This window comes from Canis lupus, chromosome 9, assembly GCF_011100685.1.
Source record: "Canis lupus familiaris isolate Mischka breed German Shepherd chromosome 9, alternate assembly UU_Cfam_GSD_1.0, whole genome shotgun sequence".
In the NCBI taxonomy this organism is placed as follows: domain Eukaryota; kingdom Metazoa; phylum Chordata; class Mammalia; order Carnivora; family Canidae; genus Canis; species Canis lupus.
Window position 1 is genome coordinate 37,769,639 of NC_049230.1, and position 13,384 is coordinate 37,783,022.

Consider the following 13,384-nt stretch of genomic DNA (forward strand, 5'->3'; position numbering starts at 1 on the left):
TCCACTCCCCCACCCCACTTGTTTTCAGAAGCGTGAACAGAGTTTGAAGAGAGATCTGAGAGATCTGGTGGTCTGAGTGTCTGCAGTGCTGAGGCTAGAAAGCAGCCAGAGTCTGGGAGATGAGAGGGTGGTTTCTCAGTGGGAGTGTGTGTATATGTGGTGGTGGTGGTGCTTCTTCTGTATCAAACATGTGGCTGTGTCAAGAATGTACATGTTACAACTGACATAAACGTTAAAAAAAAAAGTTCTATTTTCAGTAACTGATCATACTGGAATGGTGCAAGAAACACTTAAACAATGACTATTAAGGGAAACCATCTCCCCTGGAATAGAGCAGTGGCACTTCAGAGAAATAGTCACAGCCAGGGTGAAGTTCAGACTCCTTGTCAGGGCTGTTTCTTACCTCCTGATATGGCTTCAGAATGCAAGGGACACTTAAGCTGCCTTGTGGCCCTGGTTGGGGTGAGGAACATGGTTCTCATCCTGCTGGCTTCATCTAATGTTGCAATGAGGTGTGGCTCATCTTGCCTTGCCCCTGAGCCCTCCTGATAGCCACATGTGCCACAGCTAGGGGAACCAGTGATTTGTTCTCTGAGTATGGCAGGGCCTCATGGTCCCTCCCTTGCTGCTTCAGCCCCATCCAGTCCTCATCGACCAGAGCCTCAGCATGTCCTCCACCTTTTTTAAGCCCCCTATTTGGCAGCCTCTGCTATGGGCTCATCCAGGGCCTCACCAGAATATCAAAAACAATTGCTCCCTCCCTCATCTCAGATGGTGCAAGCAGTTACGAGCCAGACTTCTTCCATTTCCATAAGGAGAACTGAAGGCTGGTGTCATATCCCAGCATCATATCCTTTCCTCCATCTTCCACCTCCACTAATCCTCTATTTCTTCATGTGCTGCTTTATCCCACATGGGTCAGGGCCATCATTCCTTCATCCCCCCAAAAGAACACCAATGTAAGGCTATTGGGAATTAACAGATAGATGTTCACTGGAAATGTGGGCATAGGATGAGTTCTGAATATGATGTAGCATGAATGTAGCCCAGAATAATTTAGGTGAGAACTTGAACTAGGATATTAGCCATAAAAATCCCTGCCTTAAAAATCCACTAGCCAAAAGGACTTAATCTCCCTCAGCCTGATTTTTTTTCCCCAAGACTGGGGCCCTGCATCTTCAACTCTATGGTCAACTTATCTTTGACAAAGCAGGAAAGACTATCTACTGGAAAAAGGACAGTCTCAATAAATGGTGCTGGGAAAATTGGACAGCCATGTGCAGAAGAATGAAACTAGACCATTCTCTTACACCATACACAAAGATAACTCAAAATGGATGAAAGATCTAAATGTGAAACAAGAATCCATCAAGATCCTAGAGGAGAACACAGGCAACACTCTTTTTGAACTTGGCCACAGCAACTTCTTGCAAGATACATCTATGAATGAGAAGCCTGGGTGGCTCAGCGGTTTAGCGCCGCCTTCAGCCCAGGATTATGCCTTCAGCATAATCCTGGGGACCCAGGATTGAGTCCCTCGTTGGGCTCCCTGCATGGAGCCTGCTTCTCCCTCTGCCTGTGTCTCTGCCTGTGTGTGTGTGTGTGTGTGTGTGTGTGTGTGTGTGTGTCATGAATAAATAAATAAAATCTTAAAAAAAAAAGATACATCTAAGAAGGCAAGGGAAACAAAAGCAAAAATGAACTATTTGGGACTTAAGATAAAAAGCTTCTGCACAGCATAAGAAACAGTCAACAAAACTAAAAGACAACCTACAGAATGGGAGAAGATTATTTGCAAATAACATATCAGATAAAGGTCTAGTAGCCAAGATCTATAAAGAACTTATTAAACTCAATAGCAAAGAAACAAACAACCCAATCATGAAATAGGCAAAAGACGTACACAGAAATTTCACCAAAGAAGACACAGACATGGCCAACAAGCACATGAGAAAATGCTCCGCATCACTGGCCATCAGGGAAATACAAATCAAAACCACAATGAGATACCACCTCACACAAGTGAGAATGGGGAAAATTAACAAGACAGGAAACAACAAATGTTGGAGAGGATGTGGAGAAGGGGGAACCCTCTTGCACTGTTGGTGGCAATGTGAACTGGAACAGCAACTCTGGAAAAGCGTGTGGAGGTTCCTCAAAGAGTTAAAAATAGAGCTACCCTATGACCCAGCAATTGCACTGCTGGGAATTTACCCCAAAGACACAGATGCAGTGAAAGACTGAGACACCTGCACCCCAGGATTCATAGCAACAATGTCCACAATAGCCAAACTGTGGAAGGAGCCTCAATGTCCATCGAAAGATGAATGGATAAAGAATATGTGGTCTATGTATACAATGGAATATTACTCAGCCATTAGAAACGACAAATACCCACCATTTGCTTCAACATGGATGGAACTGGAGAGTATTATGCTGAGCGAAGTAAGTCAATCAGAGAAGGACAAACATTATATGGTTTCATTCATTCAGGGAATATAAAAAATAGTGAAAGGGAATAAAGGGGAAAGGAGAGAAAATGAGTGGGAAATATCAGAGAGGAAGACAGAACATGAGAGACTCCTAACTCTGGGAAACGAACAAGGGGTGGTGGAAAGGGAGGTGGGTGGGGGGTTAGGGTGACTAGGTGACAGGCACTGAGGGGGGCACTTGACAGAGTAAGCAGTGGGTGTTATACTATATGTTGGCAAATCAAACTCCAAAAATATATATACAAAGGAAAAAAAAAAGACCAGGGCCCTGCACATCTCTCCTCTTCTCCCTCACAACCCCACATCGGCTCTCACGCTGACCAGGAACAACTTCCAATCTTGTTTCCTTCTTGTGCAGAATGATTTAGCCCTCTCTAAGCAATGCAGGGGAGGGTGGGGTGACATAGGGGGTCTCCCCTTTTATAATGAAACATGCCCATTAAGCATTTTTCCCCTAAGCCAAAGAGTCAGTCCCTCCCTAAGATTTCTGCCCTCATTTTAGACCAGCCAACTTAACTTCAGCCAGCTCTACTAAAACAGCATTGTTGTGATGCCTCATGTGTTTCTTTGAATCCTCATAGTGAATAGTAGGTAATATTATCCCCATTTCACAAACAGAAAACTGAGACTCAGTAAAGTTAAAGAACAGTGACAGCCAGGCAAGAAGTTAGCCCTGGGCCTGCCTTACTCTAAAGGCCCATGCTCCCCACCACTGCTCATCCCAGGAGAAAGAGCTATGTTTCCACAGCTGGGAGGTGAACCCATCTTCAGGACAATTCCCATATCGCAGTAACGAACAATTCCCATGCTTCGAGCATCTGTGGAGCCAAGAACCCCTGACACAGGGGGAGTCTGCTCTCAGGGGAGGATGGTCTGAGACCCCATCCTCCAGAACCTGTGTTCCTTCCCAAATCAGTCTCTTCCCTGACAAGAGAGCCTCCCTGCAAACCTCAGTGGCAAATCCATCCAGCCAACAGTCACTTTGTGGCATACCTCACTGTCTCCAGACCTCAGACCCGCAGTCAGGCTCTCTCCCCCAAGCTGCAAGCTTGAGGCTCTCCCAGACCATATGATCAATGTGCACCCATAGCAGACAGGCACTGTACCTTTTCCACCTTTACTGGGTAAGAGGCCAAGCCCAGAAGGGCCATGAGTGTTTGCTGAACTGGGCCCAGTTCTAACCCTACTGTGTCTTCCCTCCTTCATAGTTGTGAAATGAGTGGCTTCAAGGGGCCCAGCTGGTTGAAGTGACCTCAGTGACAGTGAGCACTGCTACCATTTCCTGAGTATCTGCTATGTGCCAGGCACGGTATACAATGACTTCATCTCCTCTCCCCTCATCACCTGAGTTCAGGATCAGTCAGCCCATCTTACAGAAGAGGGAACCATCTAGCAAGATCATGACAGTTCCTTGAGCTTCCACAGTGCAAGCAGCAGAAGCTGGAATTTGAACCAAAGCTTGAGCAACAAGACTCATGCTGTTTCTACTAGGAGATACCCTCAGTCAGAGGAGATAATGACCTACTCTCCTTTTCCGGGGATCAAATGTCACCCCTCTTTGGAAAAAGGCAAGTAAGGCTGTATTGTCAGTGTTAACATGTGCTTCTAAAACCCACTTCCCTGATGGGGTGAAGGGTGTTCACAAGAGGTGAGAAGAGACAGGTGCAGAGAAGAGCCTGCAGGCAAGTTAACCCACCTCAGAGAACCCCACAGAGAGGCCTGGTACTCTCCCTGTACTGAGGGGTAAAAGAGGCTCTAAGATGGGACAGAAACTCTGTGGGAACTCTCCCCAGACTCTGGGCACCACCTACCAGATGATGCTCTGTAAATAGATCAGAAATGCACATGATATAAAATTCTAAAGATACAAAAAATATGCAATGAAAAAGAGGTCTGCAGGATGCCTGGGTGGCTCAGCGGTTAAGTGACTGCCTTTGGTTCAGGGCATGATCCTGGAGTCCCGGGACTCCATCGCATTGGGCTCCCTGCATGGAGCCTGCCTCTCCCTCTCTCTGTTTCTCATGAATAAAATAAATAAAATCTTGAAAGAAAGAAAGAAAGAAAGAAAGAAAGAAAGAAAGAAAGAAAGAAAGAAAGAAAAGAAAAAAGAAGAAAGAAAAAGAAAAAGAAAGGAAAGAAAAAGAAAGAAGAAAGAAAGAAAGAAAGAAAGAAAGAAAGAAAGAAAGAAAGAAAGAAAGAAAGAAAGAAAGAAAAAGAAAAAGAGGTCTGCCTCCTATCCTTGTCCCCAGGCTTCCCTCCCATTTCCCTTCCTAACCAGAAAGGAAAGCAACTTTTACCATTTTCTTATGAATCTCCAAGAGAGAATCTAGGCATTTATAGCATAGATGGGTCTATATTTTTTCCCATATAAGCCATTGTGGCCCTTGCTTCTTTTACTTAGTGTATCTTAGAGATCATTCCATACCTATATGTAGGGAGGTGCTTCCCTCTTTTTAGCAGCTGCCTGACACTCCATTATATGGAAGTGCCAGAACAAATCCATCAGTCCCTTACTGATGGCCAATGAGAGGATCTCCAATCTTTATTATTATCAAACCATGAATATCTTGTACTATCATGTTGTACAAATTCCTAGGTGTAGGATTCCTAAATAGAACTTACTAAATACAATATGTGCTTTTAGGTTTCTAATAGATTTTGCCAAACTGCCCTCCCTCCATAAAGTTTGCAGCAATGGGTCATCCACTGCCCAGGGAGGCAGCACAGAGAGGACTTTTTATATAGGAAAAGAGCTTTAACTGGAGGAGATTAGTAGAGGGGCAAGCCCACGCCTGGCCCAGACATTAATCCTAGGTCAGCAAGTGACAAAGATAAGCCAGCACCACCAACAGACTGCTCTCTGCAGACAAGCCACTCATTTCACAGACAAGAAAACATGCTCAAAGTTGACATGCTTCACCCAGGGTCACAGCCTGGAACCCCGTCAGTCCAGGGCCAATTCCCCCAGACCATGCATGCTTCAACTTCTGGTCTCAGCTGTGGTCTCCTATGCTGATTTGGCCACAACTTGGAGAGCTCAGCTCCTTCCTCTTGTGAGCTGAAAATAACTGGGCCACCCACATGGTTTGGGCTTCCACTTGTCATTTCATTCCCACCCACAGGAAACCAGGACCTGTTCTCACACGCACACACACACACACACACACACACACACACACACACACATCCAGCTGTTGTTTCCAGCCTACTTGGGGCCCACAGAGCCTTGGTCTTCCAGTTCTCTGGGGTGGACATTCACCCACCAACCTAAGGAACTGAAAAACTCAATGGACCCTCTCCATGGTTACTGCTCAGTGGTGGACAGTGAAGGCATGGAAGAAGTGAGAGTAGCACATGAGTTGCAGTTATTATCATCAGCCATTCTGGAAATAGAAGCAAGCATGGTGAAAACAGTCCTCTGCCTCTGTACTTAGAAAGTATCTTCACTACCACTAACTCATTTTACCTCCACAGCAGTTCTCTGGGTTAGGCAAGGCAGGGATTCTTACATTCATTCCTTCTGTTTTGTAGGTAAGGAAAAGGAGGTATGACTTGCCCACTGCTCCAGAGGAGCAGAGAATAGAGGCAGACCCAGGTTTTTCGTGTCTAATCTGGTCACAGACTGTTCTGCCCCCATGAAAAGCAGTCTTCTGACAGATGAGGCACCCACGAAAACCATCCCTTATCTGCCCACATCCAGAATGAGTCACTATGTATCTAGCAATGTTGTTTGGGACTGTGCAATACATGCATATACATAAATTCCTTTCCCTGGATCCTCATCTTTATTCCAGCTCCATAAATATAGCCTTTTAAGGAGACTCTTGGGGTGTTTCTGATGGGTAGCTTTGCATTATATCTAAGCGCCTGGCATGGCATCGGGAATAGGACAGATGCTCAACAAATGTACATTGCTCAGGTGGCTGAAAGGACGGATGGGTAGATAGTTGAGTGAATGGGTGGGTGGACTATTGGTTAAATTTGTGTCTTTGGTTATTTGTTTTACGCTTTTATTTTTCTGTTACCTCTTCCAAATATCGCCTTGATGTCCTTTCGTGGAATCACTTCTCTCCCAGGATATACAGTCTCAGTAATACAGCAAATCAAGTGCTCTTCTTCCAGCCAAGAAACAAACAAATGACACAAGCTTGTCTGGTCACCCTCCTTCCCCTAGGATTATGAATCTTAATAAATTGAGATGTGGATAGGAAGAATGGCTGGAGCCCATTTATTTCAAAAGTGGTACCCTGATGAAATGGTCAGGTAGTAACTGCTGCCCAAACACCTAGAGCTTTTATGGTTTCTTACAACTCTTTTTCCAAGTCAGGTTCTCCAATGCTTTATCCATTCTACAAGCCATTCAACGTTATCCCCAGTATGTTACCTTCCTGCTTACACAAGCCCAAGTTGTTTTCTGCACTTACAAGTAATGAATTTTAGATGGCAGAGATGCAGAGATGAATGAGTGGATGAATAGATGGGTGAGAGGAGGAATGAAAGGAGAGAAGGAGTACATGGAAGAGTGAAAGGGTGGAGCGGTGAGCATGTGGATAAAGGCAGCACTGCCTGGGAAGGATGTTATGAACTAAGTATTGAATCTCAGGCCTTGGAAGAACAGAAGGGAGAGGAAGGGCTAATAACCCTTCAGGCTTACCTGCAGAAGGAGTGATGTGAACTGATTTTAGGGCCAACAGGACACCTACCTCGAAACATCCCCACTACACTAGAAATCCTTTAGTCTTGTCTCTTTTGGCTGAGAAAGCCTTCAGAAATAGTACTGTGAAACTTCCACTTCCTAGGTAAGGAAACTGAGATCCACAAAGGGAAAGTGATGTCCTAAAATCTCCCAACTAGGCTTCAGGCTGAGCTGGGACTGAAACTCAGGTCCTAATTCCTAGTCCCTTGCTGTTTTTACTACTTCATGAAAGTTGTCTCTATGAGGAATGACTAAGGTTCAGAATTTCCAAATTCCATCTGGAGGAAATTCCCCAAGGGGACTTCCTCACCCAGGCTGGAGGTCCTCAAAAATGTCAATGCTTCAGGAAGTTCTAAGGCCCCTATTGTAACCCAAATGTTCTGTAGACCTCTGTGCTGAGGGGTGCTGGTGGGGGTGCTCAGCAGCATGGAGAAGAAGAGATTGGGGACTCCTCTCCCTGAGAATGAATGCAGGCAGCACAAAGGGGCTTCCCAAGGCCAGCTCAAAAAAGGGGCAGAATCCAGACCACAACCACAAGAGTCCTGTAAGATTCTGAAACTCATGTCATTTCCTTTGCAAGCATGTCTATGAAACTCTTTGAAAAAGGGTCTGCACGCAGGCTGCAGGCACAGCCAGGAAGCGAAAAGAGGAGACCATAACTCACTCCACAGCCAAGCTCAGAGTGATAGAGAAATCCAGTGAGGGACAGAGCATGGAGGCTGAGTCTCTGAAGTCTGAGGCATAGAGGGTGGGAAAGCTCAGGACAGGCCTGAGTCATCACCATTTTCTACATCTTTTCTTCCTAATAAGTGAAACAATGCCTAAAGTGTCCAGCATGGGGCCTAACAGCTAATGGAAAACAGCATCACCTCCCCATCACCTGCCCCCGTGTCCCTTAACACTGAGTGGAAGTGAACACCCCTCCTGGGAGGGGGGCACATCGAGTGAAGAAGACCTGGAGCCTGGACATTTGGAGGGAGGGAAAGAATTGCTATCCCTGCATTTATTTGTGCCAGGAAGGGTGCTGGGCAGTTTACTGATTGCTTGTTAATCCTCAGAGGTGTCCTCAGAGCTGGGTATTCTTTGCCCCATTTCCAGAGAGGAAACTAAGGCTGCAGAACAGCTACTAATTTGTCCAAAGACATACAGAGAGGAAGTGATCTGATTCCTACTGCACGTTTGTCCTCCTTCACCAGGCTTTCCCGAGGAGGGGCGGGGGGGGGGGGGGGGGGGCGGGAACAGTAGAAAGGAGGGGGCGGTTATGCTCCGGGAGTAGGCCCAAAGAAAGGGGCCACTTCTGACAAACATGCTGGAGAAAACAAAAACAAGAAAAAAAGACTCCAAAGCATCAGGAGGAGTAGCACCCAAGATCATCTGTCACTCAGCAATTCTGTTAAAACTAATGTTTCTCCCTGGACCCCACTCCCCAGGCTGTTCCATCTGCGAGGCATCTCGGTATCTCAAGGTGGGCTCCTCCAGTAATCTGAGGCTGTAAGCACATCAACAAACACACCACATGTGGTCTCCAATTGCAGAAAACAAGCTGCTGACGTAAGCAGCCGCTGTTCCGTGTGGTAAAGGCGAGAAGCTTAGGGGGAGGCTGAGCTGCAGCCATCCAGCCAGAATGTGGTTGAAACTATAAAACAGTTGTCACAGTCAGTGCCCCCTGACCTGGTGAAATGCACAGGAGGTGCACAGGGAGGGAGGGGAGGCACAGGAGAGAAGGACACAGAAAAAAGAAACCGGACCAAAAGGAAGGGCAAGGTGTATCAGGAGTCTTGGATAGGGGTTTGAATCCTGCCTCTGGCTGGGTGATTCCTTGGTGTTGCCGCCCCTCCAGACCCTCCAATGGCACTGCCCCCTGTCCAAGTGCCTACCCCAGGCTGGGCCCCATGGAAACAGGGGCCAGAGAGCAGCTGGCCGGCTCTCCTTAGTGAGAAATACCTCTATTTGTAAACAAGGACAGAGGAGGGATGCAGCTAGGGAGCAGCTCTCCAATTTGCAGATGGGGAAAAAAAAAAAATCAAGGCTCCTCAGGAGGAAAGGACTTTGCCTCAGGCTTCTCTTGGGGCCCAGACTGGGATTCCTAGAGAATAGAGGGATTTTCCCTGCTTTGGACATTTTTTTTTAAGCAGCCAGAAAAAAACAGAGCTGCTCCCCACATGATCGTGAGGGGAACTCCAGGTCTAAGCAAACTTTTGGAACCCAGGGGGAATGAGGTTTCCATTTCTTTGCTTGTCTTTGGTTTCCCAATGTCACAGTGTGAGGCTGGGCAGGCAGCCAGCTGATCTCAGGGAAAGAGGGAGTAAAAGAGGAAAAGGAAGAGTGGGCCAGGAGGACAAGGCTGGGAAGAGTGCCTAGCTCTGGCGAGGAATGTGCTCACATCCAGGAGGAATTGGGGCTGATGACAGCCAGCCCTGTGGACTCAAGAGGCCTGTCAATGAGCCTGCTGGGTCTGGGAACCTTACACATGCAAAATTACGAGTGTCTGTATAGGCCTCCAGGGGATTGTGGAAAGTGTTCATAACGGCTCTTGCCAGATTCATAAGGGCTCCATTGCCCAAAACAGGTTGGAAGCAATTTCTCACTTCACAGATGAAACTGAGGCCCAGAGAAGGTAAACAATCTGCTCGAGGTCGGCACTGACAAGTAATAGAGCTGTGTGCAAACTTAGAGTTTGATGCTAAAGATGGTGTAAGAAGTTATTCAGACCAAACCAGCATGAATAAACCAGCATGGATTTAGCATCTATCACATCAAGATTTTGGTGGAAAGCAAGGGGAGAATACAAAAAACTAGAAAAGAAAAACCGTAAGACATTGTTACTTTGTCCAGGGAGTTAAGACAAAACCAGTGCAGAGGTAGCTCACAATAAGGGAGGATGCTTCTACATGTTAGTGTCCAGTTCTCCGCCCACCATACACACATACATATGCATGCGCACATGCATGTGTGCTCCAGAAGGCAGGTGGGTTGCTGCCATGGCATTCATAGCTCCTATAACAGTGCCTGGCTCACAGCAATTCACAGGAACAATTTGCTGGTGAATAAAGACTGAGTGGGTGTAGATCAAACACACTGGCTGGAGGTGGGGGAAGGGCAGAGAGGGCTTCATGAAGTTTGTACCTCACCTGACAGTCTCCTAAGCACGTTCACAATCACTCTCCTTGATCCTCTCAACCACCAGTGCGTGGGTCACACAGACAGGTATCCCTCATTTTCAGGGACATAAAATGCTGGGTGAACCACAGAATATACTGATTCCATGAGTCTGGACTGGATTTTGCCCAGGAGGTAGTGAGGGATAATAATGGAATTACCATTAGGATCTTCCCTGTCTCGGTTCCTATAATCCACTGGAACCACCAAAAGGGACAAAACCTACTCCTGATGTACCTATTGCCTATTCCTGCTCAACAACAACACCATCCTACCTACTCCCCATTCCCACTACCACTTACATACACACACACTTACAGCAAAAAACGTTCACCAGGATTTAAGGATGAAGATCATGTTGGTCCATCTCACTTCTTACTTCAGCTAGTGCCCCAACTCAGCATATTTGGTATCCAGGAAAATACTTCGCTTTCTTCCTCAAAGAGGGAAACTGAGATCAAAGAAAGGAAACAGAAATAGAGCTCACATGGAAAAAACTGAACATTAGCAGAAGTTTCAGGATTTCTCTAGAAACAATGCAGTGTGCTAGAAAGTCTATGAACCCAGACAGGTTCAATGTCAAGTTCTACCACTTTAGGCTATGCAATCTTAAGCAAGCCACTTAACCTATGTTTCAACGGACCCATTTGCCTAAAAACACTTTGTGATAAAGCTCACTAATCCATATTAACCAGGGGTATAATCTAGACTGCTGAAAAGCCTAAAATATGGAATATCCCTAAAGGGACTGCCATTTAATAATGTGTTAATAATAGCTAATGTGTCGGGCTCCTGGCATGGAGCCTGCTTCTCCCTCTGCCTGTGTCTCTGCCTCTCTCTCTCTCTCTCTCTATGTCTATCATAAATAAGTAAATCTTTTAAAAAAATAGCTAATGTTATTAAGTACTTAACATGTGTTAATTGTACTAAGAGCTTTTTTGTTTTTAAAGATTTTATTTATTTATTTATTCACAATGAGAGAGAGAGAGGCAGAGACACAGGCAGAGTGAGAAGCAGGCTCTGTGCAGGGAGCCCAACCTGGGACTCAATCCAGGGACTCCAGGATCACGCCCTGGACTGAAGGCAGTGCTAAACCACTGAGCCACCCAGGCTGCCCTGTACTAAGAGCTTTATAAGCATGAATACATTTATAGAAACTTAATTGTGTCAAGTGCTGTGGAAAGGATCATTAGTATTATCCCTGATATATAGATGAGGAAACTGAAGCCAGAGAGATTAAGTATCTGGCCAAAGACTAACGGTCTAATAAATGGGAAAAACACCAAAGCTCCTGCTCATGGCCACCAGGCTACATGGTCTCCTACATGTTTGGTAACTAAGGGGACTGTGTGAAAAGAACAATTAAAGGCAGACCATTTTTGTGTGGATAGATGAATGTTTCTTTTTTTTTTTTTTTATGAATGTTTCAAAAGTGCTTGCCATGCGTTCCTTTGAATGAGATGGCCATGTTTTTCAAAATTCTGTCTCATTGTAAAAGGAGGGTAGGAGAAGCTTCCTATGATAGGCTTAGAACAGCAGCAGTAACTGTTCACTGACTAATGTGACTCAGTGGAAAGGGCTTGAGCACCTCGGTTCAATCACACTAATCAGCCATGTGACTTTGAAGACTTCATGACCTCTTCTGTGAAACGAGTAACCACCCTGCCTCGGACTCACTGTGAGAAACGAGACAAGGTCTTCCCATTCTGGGTAATTCAGTCACCCTCAGTCACCAAGTTATGTATGTCACAAGAGTTAGCAAGAAAACGTTCTTGGTAGAAGGTTATATTTTTTAAGGTACATTTTTAGAAAACTTGTTTGCTTTTATCACTGTTGTTAGTGACATCTGATAATTCAAATAGTGGCATCTGATGATTCAGATGTCAACCTCAGCCCAGCACAGGCCAAGTTATCACTATTCTGAATTACCCAAATAGGAATTTATGAAGATTTACTGAACTCAAGTCTTTGGAATGGAGTAAGGACCTTGTCTCTAATCAAGACCACTGCATGTGTTCAGTTCAAGGATGTCCCCAACTATGAACATTTTCATGGTAAGGAGTACTGAGTGGACAGGGGACTGAAGCAGGAACCAGGGCACCCAGGTTCTGATCCCATCATTTGCTGTGTGTTCTTAGCAAATCATTCCTACTCTCTGGACTTTAGTTTCCTCCTCTGCAATTGAAGAACATGGAAGAAATGATCCCTGGCATCCTCTGCAACCTTCAAATTCTTTAACTTTTGTACTCAAGAAGACCTTAGAGGGTAGCCTGGGTGGCACAGCAGTTTGGCGCCACCTTCAGCCCAGGGCATGATCCTAGAGACCCAGGATCAAGTCCCACATAGGGCTCCCTTACATGGAGCCTGCTTCTCCCTCTGCCTGTGTCTCTGCCCCTCTCTCTCTCTCTCTCTCTCTCTCTCTCTCTCTCTCATTCTGTTTCTCATGGATAAATAAATAAAATCTAAAAAAAAAAAGAAGAAGAAGAAGAAGAAGAAGACCTTAGAAATGAGATGGGATCCCAGCAGTTACTGAATTTCTTCCTCTGTAAAATGGGAAAAATGAGAAGAATAGTAAATGAGTTGACATCTGTAAAACCTTTAGAATAGTGCCTGGCCCCACAGGGTGAGTGTTCTCACCTTCTTTGGAGGCTATATATGTCAGAGAACCCTCCTCTTCCCAAACAGCTTTCCATGTATGAGAGGGAAAATACGGATCTGTAATGCATGAGCAAGAAAAACTTTGAAAGCAACCAAATAAACACCTAGAAATTTCTAATCCATCCTAACTGCCCCCCACTATCCCCAGGGAAGCTGCATGCTGACCTCTGATGAGGACCCCTGCCCTAAAAGAAGCAGCTGAAGATGCCAGCAGAGGGAGAGATTTTCCACCACCAGTGCCAATATTAGTTCTTCTGGAGGGCAAAGAGGAACTGATGAGCTCACTCTGGATCAGAGGCAGTGAGAAGGAGAGAGAGAATGAGACTCAAATTTCCAGAGGCTATTTCAGTTTTCTTTTCCATTTTGTGCAATTTCACTT

At 45.6% G+C, this 13,384-nt stretch overlaps 1 long non-coding RNA gene across 2 annotated transcripts in view; it reads right to left on the reverse strand.

The window, feature by feature from the left end:
- Nucleotides 1-13,384, reverse strand: part of LOC111097421 — a 71,430-nt gene that overhangs the window by 31,037 nt on the left and 27,009 nt on the right. The window contains exons 3-6 of one of the 2 annotated variants that reach the window (XR_005364651.1): nt 13,171-13,291; nt 12,985-13,062; nt 12,847-12,890; nt 10,666-10,798 (exon numbers count right to left, since the gene is read on the reverse strand). This is a non-coding gene — a long non-coding RNA (uncharacterized LOC111097421). The remainder of the gene's footprint in view (nt 1-10,665; nt 10,799-12,846; nt 12,891-12,984; nt 13,063-13,170; nt 13,292-13,384) is intronic. The other variant, XR_005364652.1, reaches the window with a different exon arrangement.